The sequence below is a fragment of the Notamacropus eugenii genome, chromosome 6, assembly GCF_028372415.1.
Source record: "Notamacropus eugenii isolate mMacEug1 chromosome 6, mMacEug1.pri_v2, whole genome shotgun sequence".
Classification (NCBI taxonomy): domain Eukaryota; kingdom Metazoa; phylum Chordata; class Mammalia; order Diprotodontia; family Macropodidae; genus Notamacropus; species Notamacropus eugenii.
In genome coordinates this window covers 166,856,327-166,883,733 of record NC_092877.1, presented here as the reverse complement: position 1 = coordinate 166,883,733, position 27,407 = coordinate 166,856,327, and the positions used below count along the sequence as shown (strand labels likewise).

The following is a 27,407-nucleotide window of genomic DNA, read 5'->3' as shown; positions in this document are numbered from 1 at the left end:
TCTTCATTCATAAAAGGAAAGGCAACTTTTGAGGGGTTAACAATCACTTTAATCAAGCACATATATCATTCAGTTAGTTCAGGGGAAAAGTCAGCACCCTGAACTTCAGAGAAAACACAGAGAAATCAAAAGTCAACAGACAGAGCTTCCAATACTGTCTGACCATTACGTACATACACAGTTACCAGAGGGGGAAGCACCAACTTCTAGGTTTTATCTGGGGGGAGAGGAGGGAGGGTGCTCCTTAGCTGCTTCCCAGAGTCTCTCTGGCCAAAGAAACACTTCCAGTCAGTAAGCTCCAAAGTAAAATCTCACCCTCGGAGTATTCATACACTTTTCAGAGGGTATGAAATAGAAAAAAGTGCCTCAATAGAAAAAATGAAAGGTACATGGGACCCTCCTACAAAATGGCTCCCCTAATCAAGCTTCCTTCAATGGGCAGGTCCATCATCCCTTCCCATTGGTGGGAAAGATCTTTAATCACATTATTCAATCAGAGGCACTTTTAGTAAAACAAAAACAGCAAAAGATGCTAATTTGATTGTCATCACACCTGCATTTTAAAAAATTTTCTTTTTGTTAACTTAACAACAGCAAATATGGACATTTCAGTAAACGAAGAGCAGAAATGACGAGCATAGTGAACTCTTAACTTCTGCTGTGTGCAGTTTTACCAAAGTTTATATGAAATTTAACGCAACTGTAACAAAACTTTACTGATTGTCTGAGTCCCTGCATTTTAATAAATGTTTCATTAGTGCTTTTATTCCTTTTTTCCTTTGTTGTATCCATATGTGTGCAACTAGTAGGGAACACTATAAAAACTATTTTTCATAGAATCAAGATTTGTGAGCTCAAAAGGACCTTAAAAGTCATTTAGTTTAACTTTCTACCCTTTGTAGAAACCTCCTTTACATCCCTGTTGATGGCTGTCTTGTCTCTGATTGAACCCTTCCAGTGATCGGAAACTTACTACCTTTTGAGACAACATATTTAATCGTTAGATATTCCTATTAATAGAAAGTTCTTAAGTATGTTAGAGAGCATGTGTGGAGTTGCCCTTCCTGCTTCTGGTTTACCACATGTGCTGCTGGTTCAGTGTTTGAGCACTTTATGGATGATGGATGATGGATGAGAAGTCCTTGGCTGCTTCTGGCCTGTCATGTGTGCCTGTCATAAAGCATCACAGTGCTTTAGGGATGATGATGCAATCCCCTTATTGGACATCAAGCCAGAAGAGCCAGGGACTCAATGCTTCTATTTGACTTAAAAAAATAAAGGACTCCCCGTGCCTGTGTCTGTCTTCTTCTTTAGACTCTCCATGTAGCAAGTAGTGTTCCTGTGAGGGCCGAGAGGAGAGACCATATTCTCTCTCCCTCCCTCTCTACCCTCCCCCCAGCAGAAATAAGGAATTGTGATCACATGGTAATTTATGCACATATCCTGGCGGGCCAGTCTGATCCTTGCTTTGGGTTGCCACTTAGACAATACAGTGATCCTGACATAGACATGCCAATTGAAGGCAACTTTGTGAGTTCTAGAGGTTGAAGATACTACATCCCTTGGAGTTGAGTGGTAGCAAGAAGGGTTGCATTAGAGAAGGTACGTTTGAGAGGGGAAGGTATCCTGCCCTTGGACTTGCTGGACAGCTTTTATGCAGATGGTACAGGGCCCGAGTGAAAAGTAATGTGTGTTTAGCAGTAAACAAACTGATTCATAATCAATCACCAAACATTTATTAAGTGCCTACTATGTTCCAGGCACTGTACTAAATACTTCTCATAATTATCTCATTTTCCTATGAGAGAAAATAACACTATTTTGCTATTTTCTGTTTTTTTCTTCTGTTTCTATCTTTTGTGTTTAGAATTGTGTGTAGAAAGTAAATACCTGTCCCATACCTGATTTATATCCTATATTGAATACCTTTCTACTCATTGCTGGGCAAATCCTAGATATGAGCTAAACCAAAGCTTTGAGTAAATCTTCCCTGGGGTACCAGGGTGAGTATAATTTGAATTTGAAAATGGGAGTCTTTTAGGTGGGCAGACTTTCCCAGGACTTTATTCAGTCCCAACGTCAGACATATGTTCAGAGCAGAAGGTCCCCTCAGCAGAGAGGGAGAGGATACAGCCCTTCAGGTCCTATGGACCTAGCAGTGGTTTAAATTGTTTGTCTTAAATTAAGCTCTTCCTACCTCTAACTTCTACTAATTGTTTCTGCACGGAATGGCTAGTTCTTTAATCCTATATGTTGTCCTGCAGGTATTTGAAGATAGCCATCATGTCCCCTTAAACCTATTTTTTTCCAGGCTGAACATTCTTTGTTCCTTTAACTATTCCTTGGATGATGTGGTTTCTAGACTGTTCAACCATCTTGGGTTCCCTCATCTATATGATCTCTGCTTTGTCAGTGGCTCTTATAAAGTGTGATACTCACACTTGAACACAATACTTCTGAAATTAAACATTTCAAGGTTTCTAAGAAGTTCTTTATTTGGGCCAGAACTCCATGTGAACTTCTTTCCTTCTCCTTATCACTCTCCTTTCCCTTCTCCTTCTCCTTTGGGCAGTCTTGATCATTCAGACTCCCTAAAACTTGGTTAGCAGGTTGACTTCTTTATGTTGTTCCTACCCTGCAGGAGGCAAGGCAACTTCTGGATACCTACCCTTTTTTCCTCTCCTTACCCTTCTCTTTGACTACTCCTCCTTTAAAACAGAGGAAATAAAGCAGGAAGTACAAAAAACTATTCCCTCTCTCTTTGAGAAGTACTATATTCCCCACATAAGCCCCTTGACGAACTCCTCTTCCCTCCTCTACCTCCAACTAAGTACTATCCCCTCAATGGTGGGCCACTGCATTGTGAATTTTTTAAAAGCTGAAATTGAAATGCTGTTGGTTTAGTTTAATGTTGTAAATTTAATAATAAACATATGTGTGCACAAAAGACTCATATCTTTTAAAATAACCTGAAGATCTTTTACTCCAGAGATTGCCATCCATATGGTACAGTTTTAATTTTAAGAAATTAAAAAAAAACCCAAACATTAAAAAAAAACCAAAACTTCCACTGCTTTAATCTTTAATACTCAACATAACAGTATGAGATGGTGGGGGCAGAGGTGAAAGCCTAAACTTTTATTCTACTTCAATTTTATTTGCATTATAATGTAAACATTGCCTATTGAACTACAACAAAAATAGTTTTGAAAATTACAATCTGATTACAAAGTGAGCTTGTAATACCCAGATTTCCACTAATGAATGAAAAAATATATAAATACATTGGAGACACATTAATGAAACAAGTAAAGAAACAACTAATGAAAGTTAGGAAGGGGTAACACATAGAAAATAGAAAAAAGTAGTAGTTCAATTTGTCTATTGCTTCTACCCTCCCACCCCTCACTTTCCTCTCTATCTCTATTTCTCCCTTTCCATCCAATCAGCAAAAATAAAGGCAGTTTGCTGTTGGCACTTCTGACATTCTAGCTGAGAAATAAGTGGTCAGTAAGAATTGAGGGAAATACCCGTCAGCTCATATATGTGCATTAATTCTTCTGCAAATCTCAGGATAGTTATTGGACTATTAAAGTTCAGGTTGCCACTTAGGAAATGAAGAAAGAAAAGAAGAGTCAGTATCTGGTTAAAAAGTCCTGGCATTATAGGCATACCTGCTAATAACATTACAAGGAGGATGGAAAAGCATTGAATGTAATTAATTTCATCTAAGTGTAGATGTTGGATTGTACAATGATTTTGTTACTCAAGACCCTAAGATAATTTTAAACATTATCTTTGGGCTTTCAGAGATTTGGGGTACTCACAAATCAAAGCACTAGTAAATAAAATTCTGTCACACCAGAACATCGTATATGCTTTCAGCCTTGGTGGATATGTTAGTTACTTTTCATATGGTTAGTTTTGAGGAACTGCTTTCTCCTCCCCCTCACTGCTCATTCTTTTTCCTTTGTTTGTAGAGATGGTTTTCTGGGGAAGGGATGGAGACGGTGATGTCAAAATAAAAGACATTGATAAAACTTTTAAAAGATACTATTGACTGCATTAATGGAGAATGGGAAATGTTATTTATATGAAGTAGGGTATTATGCAGAGATAAGGCATTATTATAATTAAGTAGGAGACTAGTTATGGAAGTTACTAAGTTTTAAACTATTCTAGCTCAGGAAGAAAGAGAAAACTATTGATTTAGGTGCACATTCCTGAAGCTCACAGGACATTACTTTGGTGGAGAAGAAGCCACTAATTTGTTTGGACTTCTTAATGAAAAGGTATGACCTTCTGTATTGTCTCTCTTCTCTTTTTTTAAACATAAGTAAATATACTTTTCTACCATAAAGTAAATATACCTGTAGAAGAGACTTTTACATTCCAAGACAAATAATCATTGGATAAAGTCAGTAGGGTCTACATTCCAAATGTTAGGATTGTATATAATTGAGTTTAATTTTTACTTTAGGTAGGGTGGAGGTGTGTAAAAGAGATCTGATCAGATCAGGCTGAAAATATTTTATAGCAAACAAAGTCTTACTTTTTAAGGTAACACAACATATTAAAAAAGTCAATGTCATTTGGAAAAAAATAGTTGATCTAGGCCATATTTAAGGTTACTTCTAGGTACAAAGGTCTTTTGATGGAGAAAATAATGAGAATACCTTCTTATAGAAATCTCCAAGTTTTTTGGTGGTTGTGACTTGTCTTACATTTTCTTTTTCATTTCTATAGTGACATCATGAAATCACATCCTCTTGCTTCAGTGACAAGCTAACATCTTTAACAAAGCTCAGTAGTGGTTGAGACATTATTAGACAAGGAGATATACAATAAAATATATGATCCTTAAGGCACTAATGGTCTTTTTAGGCATAGGTTAGGTCTTTAGTCCTAGGGCACTTGGAAAATCAAGGAAAATGGTGATTTGACAAAGGCCATTGGCCACAGAGCAGTTATTAGACTTTTTGAGGTAGGTAGAGAGGGAAGTAACTATTCAGCAGCCAAAGCTTTGTGGGTAAGAGGGATTAGGCAACTTCTAGATCAAAATCTCTCCCCCCTACCCCCATACCATTGATACTTATAAATGCCAGTACTGATAAGAATTCATTGTAGGTGGTCAAATGAAATCAAGATATTTACTTTACCTAAAGTAGCTAAACCTCTTGAGATGGTGAAACCTTGGGACAATGTGGAGTTAGGAAGATAGGTTCACTTAGTAAATGTGTGGCCATGGGCAAATCACTTAACCTCTCCAAGTTTTAGTTTACTCAGCTTCTATCTGTGATGGTGCAGACAGAAAGCTGGCCTTGGAATGAGGATAACCAGGGTTCATCTGTTTAATGCCCCAGTCAACTCTTTGAGAACATAAGTTTTAGAATCAGTGAAGATTTGCATTGGTAGAGGGAGTTTCCTTACTGGGAGTTCGCTATATCAAATGAAATCAGACGTCTGGTTCAAAAACAAAATAAAATAGAGATGATGTTAGACTCAAATGAGTCTAATTTAAAGCATTTGTAAATCTTAAAGCAGGGCATAAATCACAGCCATTATTATTATTTTTACTACTCTCTCCATAGTCTTGCAGTACTCAGAATACAGGTAGTATCATATACCATGTAGTGCTCATTCATATGAGGTATCTGCATATATTTCCTGGTTAGAATATAATGAAAGTATGTATATTTTATTTTAGTTTGTCTTTATTTAAAGTTATATTTATTTTTATTATTATAAAGACATCTATTAAAGACAATGTAATTTGTCTTTATTTGAAGACTCTTTTATAATATTTCCTTAGAGAATCCTGTGGATTGGTTATCAGTTTTATCTGGGCCTTGGGATTACCAATACACTGTTACCAGTTGGTGCCAATACACTTAGAGAATAAGAAAAGATCTTTAATAGTAATATGTAGGAATTTTGTAGTGTTAGAATCCAAGAAATAGAGAGTCACAGACTATAAGAGCTGGAAGGAACTTTATAGGACATTTATAGGACTCTCCTTCTGTAGGTGGGAAAGCTGAGGCCCAAGAGACAATACAAGTCAATGAAAACCAGAACTGAGAAAGAATTTCAAACACCAAGTCTAGTACTGTTGAGTTGAACAAAAATATAGGTAACTTAGGTCAGAAGAACTTCTAAATGGGATCTAAATGTCCCTAAAGAGCTACGGTGGTTACAGATCTGAAATAAACAATACTCATTGGAGCACATGGACCATGACACCATGAAAAGGCCATTCATTATATTGTGCCATTGCATTAGATTCCAGTATGTGTAAAGTTTGAGGACCATTAAACCAAAGTTCATTGCCTCTTTCCCTTCCTGTCAGATAACTGAAGAGCTGACTATTCAGGAAGGCACTAAATGTTTTAGCTTTAGGAATGGCAACCACATACATTCAACAAAATCGAACGCAGTGTTATTTAATGCTAGGTGACATTCATTAGAGTCAAATATGGATCACGTTCAGCATGGGTACTTTTGTCTCTTTCCTATATTATTTATTTATCCATGAAGTTTCATCTTCTGTAACTTTATTGGGATTCTTATGACAGGATGGGAAGTGAGGGGAAACCTTTCTGTAATTTCAGAAGAAGCATATAGGGTAGTGAAAGAGTAGGGTTTGTGTTGTGCCTCTGCTCTTTGCTACTTGTGTCATCTAGGGCAAGTTAAATCAAATCTTTGGGCCTCAGGTTTTTCATCTGGAGAGAGAGAGAGAGAGAGAGAGAGAGAGAGAGAGAGAGAGAGAGAGAGAGAGAGAGAGAGAGAGAGAGAGAGAGATAGAGAGTTGTATCTCTTTAAAGGCATGATCACATAATTGATTTATAGATGGTATTTTCTGTTATATGCATTTTCCCTAGCCTCCCTCTCCCAATTCTTTGTGTATAATACAGCACAGGCTCTTTTCATAGGCCTAACCATGGCAGGAGAAGTCCTTGGGAGTCACAGAATAAGGGTGATGGATATGGGCATATCTAGAGGTTCAGGAGAGTATAGTTCCTTTACAGAGGTGTTAGAATTTAAACTTATGTCACTGTTCCATCAGAGTTTGAGTGATGACTACAGTGTGTGTGGATATCAGTGATCTGTGTGTGTCAGGGGGAAAGCAACTGTAATTTCTGTATGTTTCGGATGATATGTTTGTGTGATTGTGTATATCTAGTGAGAGGTGGCAATACTGTGTCCATGTGTGGTGGTTCACTATGGGCTGTGAGTGTGTGTGTGTGTGTGTGTGTGTGTGTGTGTGTGTGTGTGAGAGAGAGAGAGAGAGAGAGAGAAAGGGAGAGGGAGAGAGAGAGAGAGAGGGAGAGGGAGAGACAGGAGGGGGCCAGATGGTAGAAAAAGGAGGCATAAATCCTCTGGCATTTGAATACTCTTAAGAGGCCCTATTGTAATCTCCTGTTTAAATTACCTCCTAAAGGTATTGACAGGTACAATCCACGCTTGATGATACAGAGAAAAACCACCTTCATAGGAGAAGGCAGAGAAAATGAAGTTAAAGAATCAGAGTTTAACTCTTGTTCAATTCTTGTTTTTCTGTCTTGGATGTATAAAAATAGCATAATCATAACAAGCACAAAATCCGTCAGGGGGTTCAAATTCAGTTTTAAGAAAGCAGAAATACTTTATCTCCTCTTTATCTTAAATAAAATAGCTGACATTTCCATGGGTCCTGGAGACCTATGAAATGATTTCCTTACAACCTGTGGGGTAGGTAGTGTCATTTTGGTCTCACTTTACAGATAAAACTTTGATTAAAACAAGGCTAATCAGTAGGTGTTGATGAGGTTACTTGTAGAATCCTAGAACTGAAAGGCACCTTAGAGGTAGAGCAACACCATGAGGCTTTGTGAGAGAAAAGTCTTTTTTTCAGACTGGATCTAGCCCAGTTTTTGGTTTGGAAAATGTCCCCTCCAGCTACAGATCAAATGTCACTTTCCAGAAGAGAGTCTTCTCGTTTTCTGTCCTCCCCCTCCCATCCCGCACTGGTAGCCAGCCTTCTGATATTGCTTCTCATTTATGTATTTTATTCAAACATGCTTGTTGGCACATTGCCTCCTCCTCATAATGTGCGTTCCTTGAGAGCAGGTACTGTGTTTTTGCCTTTCTTTGTATCCACAAAGCTTAGCCCAGTGCCTGGTACACAGCAAGTGCTCAATAAATGTTTGTTGGTCGTGATTGAAAAAAAAGAAAAGAAAAAGGAAAATATGGTTGCATCCTCTTAGTCCACTGAATCCAATAGTTATAGTTGGCTAGTTATTAAAGCTTAAGATTGCCCTAAGACTTTTGGGACACCCTACATAATATAGGTAATATGTAGTTCATATCCTTGAGGAATTTATAATCTATATGGAAAATCAGGACATATATACATGAAACTGTATGAGACAATGTACAAACTAGAGCTAAATATTTTTTAAAATGACATGGTTTTAAATGCCCGTTACTTCTCATAAAATGCTATGTTGCATTGTTGACTAGCTTTATAACCTTGGGTAAGTCCCTTAACCTTTGTTTTCCTCATTTTTCCTTAACTGTAAAATGGGGAAAATGATAACACTCACCTCAGAGGGCTGTTGTGGGGATCATGTGAGGCAACATTTGTAAAATGTGCTTAGCCCAGTACCTGACATGTAGTAGATGCTTTATACCCTTCTTTCTGTCTGTGTTTCTGTCTATTCATCCATTCATTTATCTATCTGTTTATTTTGATAGCTTCCATTTCTAACAGTAAATTTGATTGACTGACAGAAAGTGCAAACCAGTAATGGATGGAAACCCAGAGCTGCTGCATATCATTCTGAAAAGAGACTTACAAGACCCCAGCCAGTAGTATCTAGCATTTATATAGGGCTTTAAAGTTTGATTCTTACAACAGCTCTGGGAGGTAGGTGCTATTATTAGTCTCATTTTACAGACGAAGAAAATGAGGCTTAAAGAGGTTAAATGATTAGCCCAAAGGTCACTGTATTGATAATGTATTTTTGCTTATGGTTAATGTAATTTTGCTTCTTAATGGGAAGATCTTTCCCATCCATTAATAGGCCCAGGTGACCTACCTGGGTCACATGGAAGTCTGAGTCACCTGGAACCTGTGGTGGCAGGAGCTTGCTGAACAGGTAGAACAGGAAGGGTGGAACTGGAGCAGAGCTGAGAGAAAATTGGTCAGAGCAGTCAGAATTTAGAGAGACAAAAGCAGGCAGCAAGTAGTGTAAGTGGTAGAGTTTGTTTGTGATTTTGTTTAAGGGAGCTGGTTTGTGGGAAGGTTTGGGGATGGTGTTTCCCTCTGCATTGTTATTGTGTATAGATTTCTTTGTTGCTGTGATGGATTTGGCTTTCTGGTGTCTGAATAAATTTTTTGGCTCTGTCTTCCATATGGGGAGTCTGTTGTATTTTGCTTTTGATTCAGAATTGCCCTGGAATACTCATGGCTACTGTAGGCCCTGTAAATATTGTGTTGGCACTATAGTCACATAGCCAGTAAGTGTCTGAGGAAAAACTTGGACTTAGACCTTGTTGATGTTAAGTTGGGCACTCTTACCTAGCAGCCTTAAAGCAAAATAAGAAATATAAAATCATTAACATCATAGTTATTTGTTGTCTATCAGAGAAGAGTATCAGTTCTCTGACAAGTGGGCATTCTCAAGTATTGAGTGCAAACCTGTTTAACTGAAACTTTAAACTGAGACATTTTCAGTCTGGCTAATGGATTCTTCCACTTACCCCTAGCCCTCTTTCCTTTGAAGACAACCTGTTTTATGACTTATCTTCAATACAGTAAGATGTTGTTATAGACGTTAATACTTTAATGTTGATTTTTCATATCAGGTTTCATGTCAGGTCTATAGTCATAAGGTACAAATTAATGGGACACCAAAAGTCATAGTCTAACTAATAAAGACAAACCCAGTGAACCTGAGGAACTTATTTAGATATTCTTTGCCTTGAATCCTTGAAGGAAATATACAAACCAATAATAATTGTAGGATCATAGATTTAGAGCTGTAAGAGACCCTTAAAGTCATGGGATAGTGAAAGGAATCAGAAGACCACGGTTCAAATTCTGGCTTTGACATTTGTTACTTCTGTGACCTCGGGCATATTATTTTTGGGTTTAGTATCTCTGGGATTCCATTTCCTCATCGGTATAATGAAGGGGTTGGACACTATGACTTGTAAAATCCTTTTCATTACTGAATGCATGATTCTGTGGTAATCCTATGATTTAACCCAATTTTGTTAATTTTACAAATGAGAAAATTCAGATAGAAAAAAGTTAGGTAACTTGTCCAAGGTCACATAGTACGTAGCAAAGCCAGGATTTGATGTCACATCTTTTTTACCTATAAATGTGGCATTCTTTCCACTGTGCTCTAATACCAGAGAATAGTTGTTCACATGTGCATAATATTTCATAGTTTATTCTTTTCTCAAATCTGTTATGATAGGCAGTTTAAAAATATTATCTCATGTTACAAATGAGTAAACTGAGGTCCAGAGTAATTAAATGACTTGTTCATAGTCTACTTTAGACTGTGAGTTCCTTGGGAGTAGTGATAGTCTTTTGCCTTTCTTTATGTCTCTAACATCTAGTACAGTGTCCAGCACGTAGTAGGTGCTTAATAAACACATTGACTGATGTAGTATGTAAGTATTGAAATCAAACTCTGGTCTTAAACATTTCAGTCAGCATAAATTTAATCTGAGTTATTTTTCATGTGGGTATTAGATCAAGCATGGGAGTCACTCGATGCCTTTTCAATTCCTTGAAATGAAATGTTTAGAAACAGTTTTGCTAGAAGGGAAATAGAAGCTTTGCTTGCCAATAGACCACATGTTAAGAAGAACATTCCCCTCTTATGAGCAAGTGAGAATCAGAAAATTGTTCTTCTTTACCTTCCCTCCTCTTCCTTCTCTTGCCTCTCTTTGCTGCTATGAAGCCTCAGTGGTTAGTAGAAGTGTAATCCAGGCTGATGTCAATTCATTTCTTCCTTTCATCTTGGGCTTGACAAACACAATAAAGAAATGAGCATAGCGTGGATAGAAAAGTGAATATAAAGGGGAAAGGAAATTTGGGAACATAATATGAGAAGAATGGGTTCATTAAATGTTTGATCCATGACCAAAGGAAGGGATGTGGCATGGTCCATAGAAGGAGAAGTTATTTTAATTATATGGAATAACGCGGGCAAAGTGTAAATGGGTAGAGTGGATAAAATTGATAATGCAAACATTCATGTAGAATGAGCTCATCTGTAGGAAACTGTAAAGGAAACATGAGAAATAATGTGACTTTTACATTATTATTACAAAGATTCATATATGCTATGGACCAAATTACATTCCTCTAAATAGAATTATATACAAAATGAATTAGATGTTATATGGGACTGCTAAGTGGCACAGAGGATAGAGCACTAGGTCTAGATTTGCACAGGTGTGTTTGCCCATATAAAATATGTTCTTAAAAGAAGAAATCAAACATGATTCTAGATTGTGCTCCTAGTTTTCTGGGTCTAGTATCAGGAAGACCTGAGTTCAAATCTAGCCTCAAATACTTGCTATGTGATCCTGGGCAAGCAACCTAACCTCTATTTGCCTCAGTTTCTTTAGCTGTAAAATGGGGATAATAATAGCACTTCTAAATAGAATTAGATACAGAATGAACTGGATTTTATATGAGGCAGCTAGGTGTCACATTGTCAGTTGGGATAATAATAACACTTACCTTTCAGGTTGTGAGAATCAAATGAGATAACATTTGTACACTGCACTGAGCCCAGTCCCCAGCATGTCATAATTGCTATATAAATGCCTATTGCCTTCTCTCTCCTCCCCCTGTGGTAAAGTTGTAATAATATTTGTGGCACTGGTTCCATGTAATTCTTGGACCTCCTCCTTTGTCTGGGACCAGGTGGATGTGTTTAGGTAATCACAATTAAGTAAGCATGGCTTAACTTCCCAATAAGTACATTCTATACTAAGATAATAGGCAGAAGAGATAAGTCTAATAGTAAAGCGCTTAATTGGGCCAGACTAGGAAAGTAAATAACAAAGAAAATAAAGTGATAGAATCTTCCATAGACTTCCACATAAGAAGAGAAGACAGCATTTCTGAGATAATTCATGGTCAAAGTGAGGAGAATGATGTAGCAGGGATGCCCTCTCATCATGTTGCCTCTTACATCTCTATTGGCACGGATTGCAGAGGTCTCCTGCTCTGCCATTCTTTTTAAGTAATTGGACTTGACTGTTTCTTCAAGCTGTGGCCATCTGCTCCTGTGGCTTCTTCCTTGGGATTGAATGTTATCACTTTTTTGGGTGAGAGGACCAGGGCCAACATGCCTTGCAAGTTATATGACACATTTTCAGAACTTCTCTCAGAAAGATCTTGTCATACCTCCTCTGGGACCATCACCAGTGATTCTGACCTGTGTCTTGCCACTGGACTCTGATGACTCTGGAGGAGAGAGTGAAGTTGAGCAGACTTTGCACAACCCTGACTCACTTCAATCCAATTCAATTGCAAGAAAAGACATCGCCTGTGGATGTCCTTAATCTCCTTTGAAAATGAAGGACAAACAACAAGTCCCACCTCTTCACAAAACTTAAGTGGTTGTGAAGACTTTCTCTTCTTGACATCTCTCTCTCTTCCCCACCTTCCACCAGCCCCCTTGCCTACTGGCACCCCCCCCCCCCTCCCAAAATGATCTTGTAGCTTCACTGAGCAATGGTTTCAGGTAGAGGGATGGAGCTGGCCACCTTTGTCCTAAATTCCTGTAAAGGTTTCTGTTACATATATTTACATATATTAATTAGGCATATATGTGTGTATTTATATATAATTATTAATAATAATAATAACAATGACTCAAACTTAAGTAATGCTTAGAAGTAAAGGTTTATAAAGAGCTTTCAAAAGCTTGTCCTAACAAAGGTTGATACTATATTTCATCTAGAGTTCAGTGGAGCCACTGGAGGGACATGAGTAGTGGATTAAATGTAAATGAAGAATCAGATAGGAGAATTCTTTTTTAAAACCAAAATTACTCTTAACGGATAGTTATAGACAGCCAGCCTGGAAAACACATTTTTCCAGAAGGGGTCTCAGAGTTGTAGTATCATCAGTGGCCCTGATAGTAACCTTCTGTGTTGTCTCAAATTTGTGGAATAGAAAGATTTTGTAGAAGTGGTGTTTTATATCTTCAGTTCATGAAACATGTAATGTCTTTCCTTAGTCTGAAACACGTAAGTTGATCAAGCTCTTTCCTTTTTTTCTTTCTAGATTCTGAGGGGAGCATAGTAATTAATGACTATGTGTGTACTGATGGTGATGTTTGACATCTCAGTTTATTAAGACCTTGAATCAAGTCTCTGACTTGGAATTATTTTTACTTTTTCAAGAATTCTGCCTGTCTGCTTAAATTTCTATTTGGAAACTTAGTCACTGTAGTGATTTTTTTTTATGTGAATTGAAATAAAGGAACAAACGTGAGAGATGTTGATGGACAAATGGTAATATTTGGTAACTGAATATATGTGGTAAGGAAGAGTGAGGAGTTGAGGATTATAGTGAGGTTATGGATATGTTATTGGCAAATGGTGGTGCCTTCAGCAGAAATAGAAAATGGGGAGTGATCAGAAGGGCCTCTGTTTTGGACATGTTGAGTTTGAGAAAGTTTTTGTGATAACCAGTTGGAAATTATCATTAGCCAGTTGGGAACAAAAACGAGGAGAGAACTAGGTCTGGATGTATTTGTCCTTGATTCATCTGCATAGAAATGTTAAGTGAACCCATGGGAGTTAATAAGGTCTTCAAGAAAGAGAATGTAGAGGCAAAAGAGAAGAAGGCCCAGGATAAATCCTTGGTGAACACCCTTAGTTAGAGGATGTGGCATGGATATAAACCACCAAAGGGGACTGATCAGTAAAAGGAAAGCCAAGAGAGACCACTGACAAAAAAGCCCAAGGATCAGAGCATCCAGGAGAGGGTGATCAACCATGTCAAATATAGCAGCTCAGTCAAGAAGGATGAGTACTGAGAAAAGAGTATCGTATTTGACAATTAAGAAATTATTAAATAACTTTGGAAAGAACAGGTACAGTTAAGTAATGATATTGGAAGCCAAATTGCAAAGGTGGATGAGAAGAATGAAAAAAGACGCAGCAATTGTACATTTTTTTTTTCTAAGAATTTGGTTGAGATTGTGAGGAAAGCTATTACATGGTGTCTTAGCATGTAGTAGAGTATAATGAAGGTAGGTCATTTAATTATTTTTATTACTGCTGCTCATCATATCTTATTCTTGCATTTTTCAGTAGGGTTCAGGTGGAAATGTAGTAGGCACGTGATTATCATGCTGTTCCTTAATATTTGATGTTTAGTGTTTGACTATTGTATAGACAAATGAAACAACTTTTTTTGGATAAATGTATTAAGATGTAAAGTTAACTGCTGTGTAATCACTGAAAGGATCCTCAGTACAGGGCCATTAATGGACAGGGTGATGGGGTTCATATATATCACATCCTTGTCTCACATGATTTTGATTTCACCCAGGTTTCTCTATTTACATTTATTTCCTCCCTTGTAGCTTAGAGATGATGGGTATTGGCACCATGGCATCTATTTAAAATGTTGTTCTTAAGTTTTAATTGCTGAATTTTATGTCTGGGTGATTATGAGAAGTAGTTGGGTATTTGATAATGGTCATGTACCAGTTCAGCTTATTGGTTGAGTTCTCTAGTATATTTTGAGGTGTGTCTTTATAGAATTGCGATTTATTGATTGTCAGGCCATAAAATGTGGAGAATTTCTGTTATAGAAGTCTAGCCACCTGGTTGTGTCTTACTAGGTCTTAGGTAAATACTAAACGTTGACAGCCTGCAGTGATGCATTATATTGTCTCCACTGACCTTGTATAACATACATCGGTCACTAAGTTTAACAAGAAGAGGCCCCTCTGCTCTGGACTCAGGTCATGCAGGTGGGCTGTGTTCACACCTTGAGGATCCTTGTCTTCAACGACAGTTTTAATACCCCTTTTTCTTGTCTCTGACTCTTTACCGCCTGACCCCAGAGGGTCAGGGGAAAATGGTTTAAATCTACGGTTTTAGATTATGTCTAGGTGCTTCCCAGAGTGGGTAGAAAGGGACTCAGTGTACAACACACACACACAAACACACACACACACTCACACATACACACCCCTATATAAAAAATAGATATAAATACATTATATATTATATATCATATGTGTAATATATAATTATATTATTATATACATTATTAATATCATTTATTGCTATTTTAATATTAATGCAATTAATACTGAAAATTATCAGCATTATATTAGTATATAAGATATAGGACAGCTATTTATTTTTTCTACACCAAAGAAATCCTTAACACACACAAAGACCCACAAAAGTGTTGACACAAAACTTAAGCAAGCAGCACCAATAATGAAACTGCTTTTATATTCTCCAAGGAGGTTGATATTTAAAATAACAAGACCTGATGCAGTGTGTGAGATAACTGAATAGACATTATATATTTCACTTCAGCTCTGCTCTGTCCTTTGTTTTTGACTGTTCTGGCCTAGTTCTGGCATCATCAAAACCTAGGAAACACAGCTGAGTGACTTTTCCTGTATAATTCTACATGTTTCCTTGGAATAGCTGAAATCATTTATAGTTCCACCAATAGTGTAGTAGTGTCCTTGTATTCTGATAGCCCCTCTAATATTTATTGTTTTCATATTTTATCTTTTTTCCTAATAGGTTAGGTATGAACTCGTTTTAATTTACATTTCTCTTAGCATTGATGATTTGGAACATCCTTTCATACGGTTCTTGAGTTCTTGATTGTTTGCCTTTCATTTTTTTTTATTATTTTTTAATGTTTAACAATCACTGCCATACAATTGAGATTTTATCCCCCCCACACCTACCCCCCAATACCCCCCTCCCTCCCCACGACTGCATACAATTCTGTATAGATTCTACATATACTTTCCTATTGAGTATATTTTCACTATAGTCATGCTATGTAGTCAGACTAAAATAAATGAAAGAAATCATATAACAAATCAAAACATGATACACAAACACATACACATACACAAACATGATCTGCTACATTTTGCAAATGACTTCCATATTTCTTTCTCTGAGTGTGGAAGGCATTTTGCCTTGAGAACCACCATTGGGATTTTTTTTTTTTATAAGAAGTTCTTGCGTTATTACAAAATTCCAAGTCTACCAGAAAAAACTCTCGCATACTGTGGTCGTTGCTGTGCACAAAGTTCTCCTGGTTCTGCTCCTTTCACTCAGCATCAGGTCATATAAGTCCTTCCAGGCCTCTCTGAAGTCTTCTTGTTCATCATTTCTTATGGCACACTAGTACTCCATTACATTCATATACCATAATTTATTCAGCCATTCCCCAATTGATGGACATCCCCTTGACTTCCAGTTTTTGGCAACTACAAAGAGTGCTGCTATAAATATTTTTGTACATGTGGGACCCTTTCCCATTTTTATGATCTCTTGGGGATATAGTCCTAGTAGCGATATTGCTAGGTCAAAGGGTATGCACATTTTTGTAGCCCTTTGGGCATAGTTCCAAATTGCTCTCCAGAATGGTTGGATGCGCTCGCAGCTCCACCAACAATGGATTAGTGTTCCAACTCTCCCACATCCTCTCCAGCATTTATCATTTTCTTGTTCTGTCATGTTTGCCAATCTTATAGGTGTGATGTGGTACCTCAGAGTTGTTTTGATTTGCATCTCTCTAATCAATTGTGATTTAGAGCATTTTTTCATATGATTATAGATATCTTTAATTTCTTCCTCTGAAAATTGCCTGTTCATATCCTTTGACCATTTATCAATTGGGGAATGACTTGTATGATTATACATTTGGGTCAGTTCTCTATATATTCTAGAAATGAGACCTTTATCCCCGAGCTTAGCTGTAAAAATTCTTTCCCAATTTACTACATCCCTCCGGATTTTGGTTGCATTGGGTTTGGTTGTGCAAAAACTTCTCAGTTTAATGTAATCAAAGTTATCCATTTTGCATTTCATAATGCTTTCTATCTCTCCTTTAGTAAAGAATTCTTCCCTTCTCCATAGATCTGATAAATACACTATTCCTTGCTTCTCCAGTTTATTCATGGTATCAATCTTTATACCTAAATCATGTACCCATTTGGACTTTATTCTTGTGTACGGTGTCAGGTATGGGTCTATGCCTAATTTCCGCCACACTGTTATCCAGTTTTCCCAGCAGTTTTTGTCAAACAATGAGTTCTTATCCCAGAAGCTGGGGTCCTTGAGTTTATCAAACAGAAGGTTGCTATATTCCTTGCCTACTGCATCTTGAGTGCCAAGTCTATTCCACTTGTCTACCTCTCTGTTTCTTAGCCAATACCAAGTGGTTTTGATAATTGCTGCTTTATAGTACAGTTTGAGGTCTGGTAGCGCTAGGCCACCTTCCCAAGCATTTCTTTTCATTAGTCCCTTTGATATTCTGGACCTTTTGTTTTTCCAAATGAATTTTGATATTATTTTATCCAGCTCTAGAAAATAATTGTCTGATAGTTTAATTGGTATGGCACTAAATAAGTATATTAATTTAGGTAGAATTGTCATTTTTATTATATTAGCATGGCCTACCCATAAGCAACTAATGTTTTTCCACTTACTTAAATCTGACTTTATTTGTGCAAAAAGTGTCTTGTAATTGTGTTCATATAATCCCTGGGTTTGTTTTGGCAGATAAACTCCTAAGTATTTTATACTGTCTACCCTAGCTTTAAATGGGATTTCTCTTTGTATATCTTGCTGTTGGACTTTGTTGCTAATATATTGCCTTTCATTTTTTAAAAACTTCCTGATCATCCTTTTTATGTAACTTAAAACTTACCTATTGGGGCCTGGCTGATTTTTCACTCCCAGCCTCCCACAGGGTCCAAATCTAGTTTGCTGGATACCTTGAGAGTCCAGAACAGATTTCAGTGCCACTGCTTTTGTCATTGCCTGATGATGGGGTGATGGGACCTGGATTCCTAAAAGGAAGAGACCATGTCTTTGAAAGCAACCCAGTCCCTGAATTTTCCCACATGTTTTGCAACCCAGATCACTGGTGCCTCTGCCCAAGGCAATTGACTCACCCCAGCTTGACTAGATCACCTAATCAACCTACTTGATGTCCTTTCCTTGCTGAACCTGGTCCACCCCAGACTTCTTATATTTACAGCCCTCTCCTTAATTGCATCTAGATCGCTTAATTAAGCCTACTAATGTCCTTTCACTGTAGTACCTGGCCCACCCCAGACTACTTACCACTCCTTAATCACATCCATATCTTTTGACTGTTTCTTCCTTGTATATGTTGTTGTGTTTGTCCAAGAGGACCATGACAACAAGATGATGACATGACTTGCCATTGACTTTGATTTGAGTGAGGGAGGGTTGTGCAAGATCACCAACCTTACTTTCTTCTCCTGAGCCATCTGGGTCCAGTGCCCTGATATTCATCAGGACAGCTGGAGATGGCCCAGGATGCAATGGGAGACCCTGGTCCTTTCTGGCTAAGATCTTGTCACATTCTCACTTTGAGTGAGATACACCCATTCAATGAATAGGCTTCTTTAAGTAGTTACTCAAGGGATGGCCTCTTTAGTAAAAAAAAAAAAAAAAAAAAAAATCAGACTGGGAGTGGGAGACCCTCAGGGTTCCTGGGTAAAACAGAAACAGTTACTCTGATATGAAGACTAACCATTTGAAGGAATTGGGTATGTTTAGCCTGGATAAGGGATTTCCTGTTCTAGTTTTTCTTCATTCCCCTATAGTGATGGATCTTTGGGAAGGTTATTGGTTCAAATATGAATATATTATAAGTGAATAAGTAAATTGTAAGTAAATTCAGATATGAATATATTTTAAGTAAATAAGATCTCATGCTTCCCCTTGGCTCTGGGGGGTGGCTATCCCACCATGCTTGCCTTGGCTGGTGACCAGAGGGCCCCTGCTGGTTTGGTGGGTTTGGCCTGGTAGTGCCTGTGTGGTTGGCTCCACATTGGGGCTGAGAGGGGCAAGTCTGGTCATCAGGAGAGGGGTCGTTCCTCTCCCTGTGGGGTGATATGCTCGAGCTGCGGCCATCTGGAAGCCATGGGGTTGTAGAGGTTTAGTGGGGTTGGTGTGGGGGTCAATACAAATCTCAACCCCATCAAGTTGCAGATTCACTCCTTAATTGGCTTTACAATAAACCTCAGGTGACTTTGACTGAAAGAAGGCTTGAGCACTTGAATTCTTTTCAGGTGGACTAACCCCATATACTTATATTTCATCGTTACTAGCACCCCAAACCTCAACACTGAGATTGTCCATCTTGCCCCTGATTGCTTCTCAATGTTGGCTACTCACGCAGTAGGTAGGCTTCATGGAACTCTCTGAAATGATGAAATGGAATCAGGGTCAGACAAGATAGATTTCTCTAGCTGGTGTTTCTCTTTAGCTCATGGCTTGAATATTCACTTGGCCTCTTCTGACCTAATTTCTGTGCAGACATAATGTTCTCCTTGTATGTTGACTGGGCTTTATGTGTAGGGCTGATCTGAAACACAGAGTCTATAGCTCCTAAACCCATATGGAGACTCTTCTTTCCTGACTGGTGACCTTCTCCCTGGTACCACCATTTTAGGAAGAACTTCAACCATATTTCACTGCATTCAGTCCTAGATTCATTCTGAGTACTCCAATACTTCCTTCTTCTTACCTCGTTCCTTACATCTGGGAGTATCTTTTCCCTCCCAGCCTAGTCCAATTTCCTACCACATTTCTAGCTTCCTTTAATATTTTCCCTTATAATAATATAAACTCCTCGAACATAGGGATTGTTTTGTTTGCTGATATTTGTATTGCTAGTATCTGGCAGATAATAAATGTTTGATAAATCCCTTGTTTATATATGAGCTAGGTCATAGTCTCTGTAATTTGTCTATTGTATAGTAATGAAAAAGGGGGCTGTTAAAATAGCTTCAAAGAACACTTCTTTTTGTTAAGCTTCTAGGAACAGAATTCTCTCATTTGCCCCATAGCTTTCAATAGTCTCTTGCTTTATTCCCTGTGAACAATGCTGGTACTAAATGTTAGTTCTGTGGAAGCAGGACAAATGAACCTTTAATGGAAATATTCACCTTCAGTCACTCAGCTTTTAATTGCCTACTTTGGATGCATTTACTTTATATAGAACTGGCATTTTTAAAAGCCTTAGCAATTCCATTATCCCTTGCCAATTTGGGCCATATACTTGTCTTTCTATGGACTTTGTGAAGTGCCAGTTGTTAAGTGGTAAATGTGTTTATAGTTTTGTCATCTTTTGGGGAAAGATGCATTATTAAACTTAAAAAAAGGTTAGTTTGTTAGGAAAGTAAAGAGGGGTTGGAATAGCCACAGATCAGAAAAGGCTCCAACCTCAACGTTGAAGCAGGAGTGAATTGACATAACCAAGAAGGCTGAAGATTCCTTTCTTCTTTCAGTGGTAGTCCCTACAGGAAGGGTGAAAAGTTGAGGAGGAGTTATCCCAGGGGCCAGCCAATCTACTGAACTGATTACCCCTGTTCACAGCAGAAGTTGTACCTCAAGTTTTCTTTCCTTTTCTTTTGTATAATTTCTCTAGTTTTGAAGGAAGCAGAATGATTCATTGTTTAGTAAATATGATGCCATCAATTTGGGATGTTTGGACAATAATAATACTTGATGTTCATATGCTCTTGTCCTCCTTTTTGGTAATGCAGGGATCAAATCCTCTTTTTTATAGGAGCTTCACCTAATGGATAGAGTGCAAGCTTTAGATTTGGGAAGACATGGATTCAATGTCTACTTCTGATACCTATTGTCTGCGTGACCCTAGGCAAGTTAATTTCTTGGTGCCCCAGGCAATTCCCTAAAAAGACAAATTATAGATGAGTCACTGATCTTTATTGGTAAATCCATCTTTATTGGAGGGAGTTTCTGCACTAGAGAGTTCCTCACATGTATGAAAACATAAGTCTAGACATGAGGTGTGTAAACTGAGTTTTGTGGACCCTCAAAGGATCATGAATAGGTTTCAGGACTGTGAACTTAGATGGGAAAAAGAATAGATCTTCATTTTCACTAACCCCTAATTGAATTTTAGCATTTCCTTCAATTATTTTAAAACATTATTCTGAGAAGGTGTCCACTGGCTTGATCAAACTGACAAAGGGGTCCACATGATGCAAAAAAGATTAAGAAGTTGCTAAGGCTTTTTGGTCCAGACCATCAAGAAAACAATTACAAAGGGGGAAATTGAGACCCAGAGAGGGCAAGTGACTTACCTAAATTCACATAATTTGTAAATGACAGCATACTAATCCCTACGCAGTTTATCTTACAGCATGGCTGTAAAGATCAAATGAAGATCAGATGTGAATAAAGATAATTTGCATATACAATTATTAGGTATATGAAAAAAATATCATTTTTTCTATTTTTTAAAACTTTCTAAGAGGTTAAAGTGACTAAAGGCAGACCAAGAGTGACTTTGTAAGTCAGATAGAAAGTAGAAGCTAGGGAAATCAGAATTAGATGAAAATGTCATTGAACAGGAAGGAAATGGTAGAACTATGGTACTAATGTGGCTGCCTTACAATAAAGATATATAATAAAAGGAGAGACAAGATTTTTACTGTATTTTACACTATCAGAGTGATACTTTTCCCTTCTTAATTAAATTTAAATAAAAAACCATCTTATTTGTGTTGAAAGTAGTCTCCTTGAGAGACTAAGTCTTGGACTTCATTGCATGTTTTACATTCTTGGAGGATCTGTAAGATCTTGTTTGTCAGTTTATTCAGTGCACATTTATTAGATACTTCCTACTCTATGCATGGCACACATGGGTGAGGCCAAATTATAATTTGTCCCCACGTTCACTTCCCTGGGAACCACATCAGCGTCTTTGGCTTCAGATAAAAAAAACAAAAACAAAACCTTTTCCTTTCCTCTCTGTAATCTTTTCTTTCTTTTGTTGTGTCTTTAGCAGTTAGAGGACATTGGTGGAAAAAGGGGAAACTCAAACTAGTTAACTGGGTTATTTATTAGTTCTGAAAAGAAATCTAAACTGAGTGAGAAGGTTGAAACAACTGTATAAAATGAAAGTTTGAAATGAGTGAATTTCAGTTGTTCTTTATTCCCAGGTTAAGGAACTCTATTATGGCCATAAGATCATAAATTTTCATCTGGAAAGGATTTCAGCAGTCCTCAAGTCCAGTCCTCTCTCCCCCATCCATAATACAGATGAGAAAACTGAGGCATAGGGCAGTTACATAGAGATTAAATGTTTAAGAGAATTTGAATTCAGGTCTTCCTGACTCTGGGTGGTGCAGTGGATAGAGGCCTGGCTTGAAGTGAGGAGGACCAGAGTTCAAATGCAGTTTTAGACACTGTGTGGCCTTGGGCAAGTCACTTAACTCTGTTTGCCTCAATTTTCTCATCTGTAAAAGGAGCTGGAGAAGGAAATGGCAAACCACTCCAGTATCTTTGGCAAGACAACCCCAAATGGGGTCATGGAGAGTTGGATGTGACTGAAACAACTCAACAGCAACAATGACTTCCTGAGTCCAAAATCTAGTGTCATATCCACAATTCAAAGCTGTTGCCTCATGTTGGCCTGGAAGGGACTGTGGATTCTTGAAGGTTAGTAGAAGGAGGACAAGCTATATTAAGTCTGTTAGAGTTGGAAAGGCTTTTAGTACCATCCCTGTAAATGATTGTACATCTGTTGTCTGACCACCAGCCCAGCTAAGTTTGGAGGAGATCATCACAGAATATAAGTCAAGCAGAAAATAATTTCTTCAGACTCATGAATCCACTTATGAATCTGCCTGAACACGTCTAAATATATACATCTAAACATATAAAATGAATACAGCTGGAGGGGTCAAGAAAGGTTTAATATTGAACTCTGTCTGGAAGGAAAACAGAGATTTCGATAGGCAGAGGTGAGGGAATATTCAGACAGTCAAGGACTGAAGAGATGAATGGGGAACAGTAGTTGGATGTATGGAATAAGTAGCCCAGTATGGTGGGATTAAAGAGTGTGTATAGGGGAGTAATGTGAAAGATGGCTGGAGAGGTAGGAAGAGGCTCTGTTGTGAAGAGATTTTCTACAGCAGAGACAGTTTGGATCCTGTATTGGTAGACAGTATATCCACATTAATTAATTCATGGATCTTTGGCATGGAATTGAGGCAGCTGAGTGAATTAGAAGGAACTCTGGATTGGAACAAGGTGAATTGGGTTTGAATGGTAGCTCTGCTTCCTATTTCCAGTATGATCCCTTGGTCACTTCAGTCTTATGGGTCCTAAATTCTTTATCTGTCAAATGAGGGGATGCATTAGATCAGGGCTTTTTTTCTTTATCCTTTTCTTTATCATGGACCCCCTTGACAGTCAAGTGGTGCCCAGTGACTCCTTAGAATAGTACTTTTAATTGCATTTTATATAATCCATACGTTTATAAAAGATACCAGTTATTTTGAAATACAGCCATCAAAGTAAGAAAAAAAAATTTCTGGACCATAGGTAGATAACTTCTATAGTTCCTGCTAGCTAGTGATCCAATAAGTATTCCCAGGCAATATAGATAATAATTTGCTGCTCTTTATTTTCCCCACCCATTTGATTTATTTCTGCTTTCAGTCCTTTAGACAAGAATCATCCCACTTCGATGGATGAACTAAAGAGAAGCATCTTGAACCCAGCTGCTCATCTGATCTCCAGTCAGGACCCTTGTAAGACAAAGGTTTTTATTAGAAAGAATGCCCTCGGATTCCTCTCTTTGACCTTTCTTCTTAGTCATACCAAAAGGAAAATAAAGCACTTCAGACTTTAATCAGTGAGCTGATAGTTGGAAAAATAACAAACGGTAGATTCCTTCCTTGCCCATTGTGAAGCAAAGCAAGATGTTTACCTGTTGGGAATACTATACCTTGGAGACTCTCCCCCTCCTCTTCTATCTTCCTTTCTTATTTTCCTTGGTGGAATCCTTGTCTTATCTGAGCAAATATTGTTCTTTGTTTGAATCCCATCTTTTGGGTGGACATGAAGGGAGCCCCTTAACCTCATCATGAACACTGACAGCTAGGGAAGAAATTCTTATCCATTGTGTGTTCCCAGGTCTCATCTCTCTTCTTTTTTTTTTTTTTTCTTTCCTAGATGGAAGACCTGTTTCAGCTTGGAAAAACAGGACCACAACATTTAACTCATGGAAAAAAGAAACCCTCAAAGGAGTGGCAGACATCCTCCTTTAAAAAAAATTGAGATGTAGCTGCCATTAAATAGGGAGACATATCATCAACAACTCTGATCAGAGCTCAGAGAAAATGTCCTATTTCTAACACTCCTGTAAGGACAAGTGCACAAAGTATGTATATATTTAGCAACTTTCAGAATATAAACATCTGTTTAAACCTGTATTAATTACACACATCAAAGACAGACAGGATGTATTAGTGGGTGAACTTCAAAAGGTCTAGTGGTTGGAACAGACTCTCCAAACTTTAGATACTTATCGAAACACCCTTGATCAAGAAATTAGGATGGGAATCTCATGAGAACAGGGTTTCTTGGGCAGCTTCCAATGCTTTTCAGTCTGAAGCTTCAGAGAAAACTCTCTCATTTCTCTCATGCTTATGTAGGCTCAAATCAGAAATAACAGAAGCCCCTAGGAACCTGAGTGATAAAAAAGTTCCTTAAAATGCTGAAAACCAATTTCAGGCTTGCTATTGATGAAGAGTAAGACCTGACATTTGTCTGTGTAACACAAGTAAATCGCTGAATATCTTGGGACTGGTAATTCTTGCCTTCTTTACCTTCTGACAGGAATGTTGGGAGGTTCAAATGAGGTAACTGATGTAAAACACTTTGTAACACCAAAGTTCTATAGTAAAACTATAAGCTATTACTATTGTATTTCTATTCTGTTGTTCTAGATTGAGGATTCTTAACTTGGGAGAGATTTCAGTGAGTCTCAGAGCCTGTATGGGGAAAAGATTATATGTTTTATTGAAAGATATAAGAGGTTAACAACTTTTGTGTCTACAGGAAAACCTTTGTTGCTTTGGGAAGCTTTGTTCTGGAGATTGATGGGAGGATACACATAAGAATCACTCAGGATAAGAAGATGTAGATGATGACAGCCAAGAGAAAACAGAGTAAATGTCTGTCAATCTGAGGATGGTTAAATGTAATGGAATATTACTATGCTGTAAGAAATGATGTATGTGATAAATACAGAGAAACATGGAAGAATCTATATGAACTGATGCAGAGTGAAACAAGCAGAGCCAAGAAAATAATACATACGATAACTACAACAATGTAAATGGAAAGAACAATGCACCAAAAAAATGAAAAAAGAAACATAAAATTACAAACATCAAGCAGTTTGAATGAAAAGAGATGAGAGACACTTCAGTCTTACCTTACTTGAGTTGGGAGGTCCACAGTTGTTACACATTGCACACGTTTTTGGACTTTTTCAGTGTGTCAGTTAGTTGTGCTGACTTTTTTTCCTTTTTAAAAACTATTATGTCATGTGAGATAGCTTTCTGGGAGGGAGATGGTTGCATGGGATAACTATGGTGATGTAAGGGACAGAAAACATCAATTAAAAGCTTATTTAAAAATGAAAAATTAAAGGTATAGTTAGGTTGTGTTCTACATAAATCAATCTATGATCTTATTGATGTCCACTCAAGTAGTTCAATATTCTCTTCTTCTACCTTCTAGGGAACTCCCAGTCATGAAGGGAGAGCAATGGAGTGGTTGGCCTCAGGATATCCTAATGATTTATCATTGATTTCTCTGCTTACCTGAAGACCATCATATAAATTAGAATATCTGGAAATCAATTCAACTGGACTTTACCAAGACCGTACTGTGTGTACTCTGACAAGCATGGATGCTTTCCAGATTTCAAAGATTCTTAGGTGCCACCTGGCTTACTTTGCAATGTCTTTTTGGACAGTTTGAGCAACTTTTTGACACTTTGTAAGGTCAAAGAAATGTATAGTATGTCTATAAGTTGGAAGAATTTAACAAGGTAAAAGGATGTGACCATAATCCAACTCCTTAATAGGTATAAATATTACTATTATCTGAGTCCTGACATGATTAAGTTAGATTGTTATAGAACTGAATTGTATATTGGAACTTGGGCCTATAAATGTAGGGAGAGAGAGAGAGAGAGAGAGAGAGAGAGAGAGAGAGAGAGAGAGAGAGAGAGAGAGAGAGAGAGAGAGAACTGAGCAGAGACCAGTGGTTCTGGGTCAGAGGGCAATTCTTGTACATCAGCATAACATTAAAAAGATTTCTCTCTGAGCTTCAGAGGTGGCAGGCATGGAGAGGAAGTGGAAGAAATTTTTGGCATGAGAGATGGCAGCAGCTATAGGCCATGGTCAGGTGGTGAGACCTGCTTGATCCAGTCTTCTGTAGAGAAGATGAACAAACATATGGCCCTAGTACTGGAGGCTAAGGTTAAGTGGTAAGAGCTGCTGAGATCTAACCTTCTGGAGAGAAGAACAAACATGATTCCAGGGTTGGAGGAGTACCAAGGGACTGAGCCATTATGAAAGATGGCCAACCTGGCCTTCTTTAATTAGTATGAATTATTTGGATGTTGAAGATTCACTGGGTAATGCTGATTGTAAAGCATCCTCAAGTGCCAAAATCAATTTTGCAAGCACAAAATTTTTAGGATGTACCATAAATCTGGAAGACCATATTGATCCCTAGGGGAGATGCCATGGTGCTCCCAAGATGGTCGGGACTCTCTTTTGATTCTCTAGGAACTCCAAGTGTGTTTCCCTTTAGTTGGGAGTCCAAACCACAGGGTGACACTGTGAGTCTAGATTACTATAGAGGTCCCTGGACAGGAAGATGATACACCTTGGATAGACAGGAAAGAATGAATACTTTGCATGTTGGTGAACCTTAGTGAGTACTTTGTATTTATTTATTTTTGTGAGGTGAAATAAAGCCTGTTCTATATCTAATATTGTTAGCCCTAAAGCTTGCAGGGGAATTGAAGCCCCTTTATCCACCTGTTATCTATGTTACCCATAGTCATCAGTATGTACCTTAAGCACAGACTATATTCTGATACTCTCAAAGAAAATGGAGGTGGGAGTATGAGTTACAGAACAATTCTTGATGAAGTCCCACTTCAAGTTCAAGGCTAAACAATGAAAAGGGGCATGCTTCAGTGAAAAGAATTCTGGATTCTGAGTTGGAGGCCCTGAGTTTGAAAACTAGTTCTACTCTTAGTACTTTTGTGACCTCAGGCACTTAAC

At 37.9% G+C, this 27,407-nt stretch overlaps 1 protein-coding gene across 1 annotated transcript in view; it reads left to right on the top strand.

Annotated features, from left to right (window-relative positions):
- The window catches only part of LOC140512175 (uncharacterized), a 113,834-nt gene extending 86,726 nt beyond the window's left edge, over nt 1–27,108 (top strand). The window contains exons 3-5 of the mRNA XM_072621443.1: nt 23,755–23,846; nt 24,271–24,478; nt 25,159–27,108. The gene's annotated coding sequence lies outside the window, so the exon portion shown is untranslated. The remainder of the gene's footprint in view (nt 1–23,754; nt 23,847–24,270; nt 24,479–25,158) is intronic.
- The last annotated feature ends 299 nt before the right edge of the window (nt 27,109–27,407 follow it).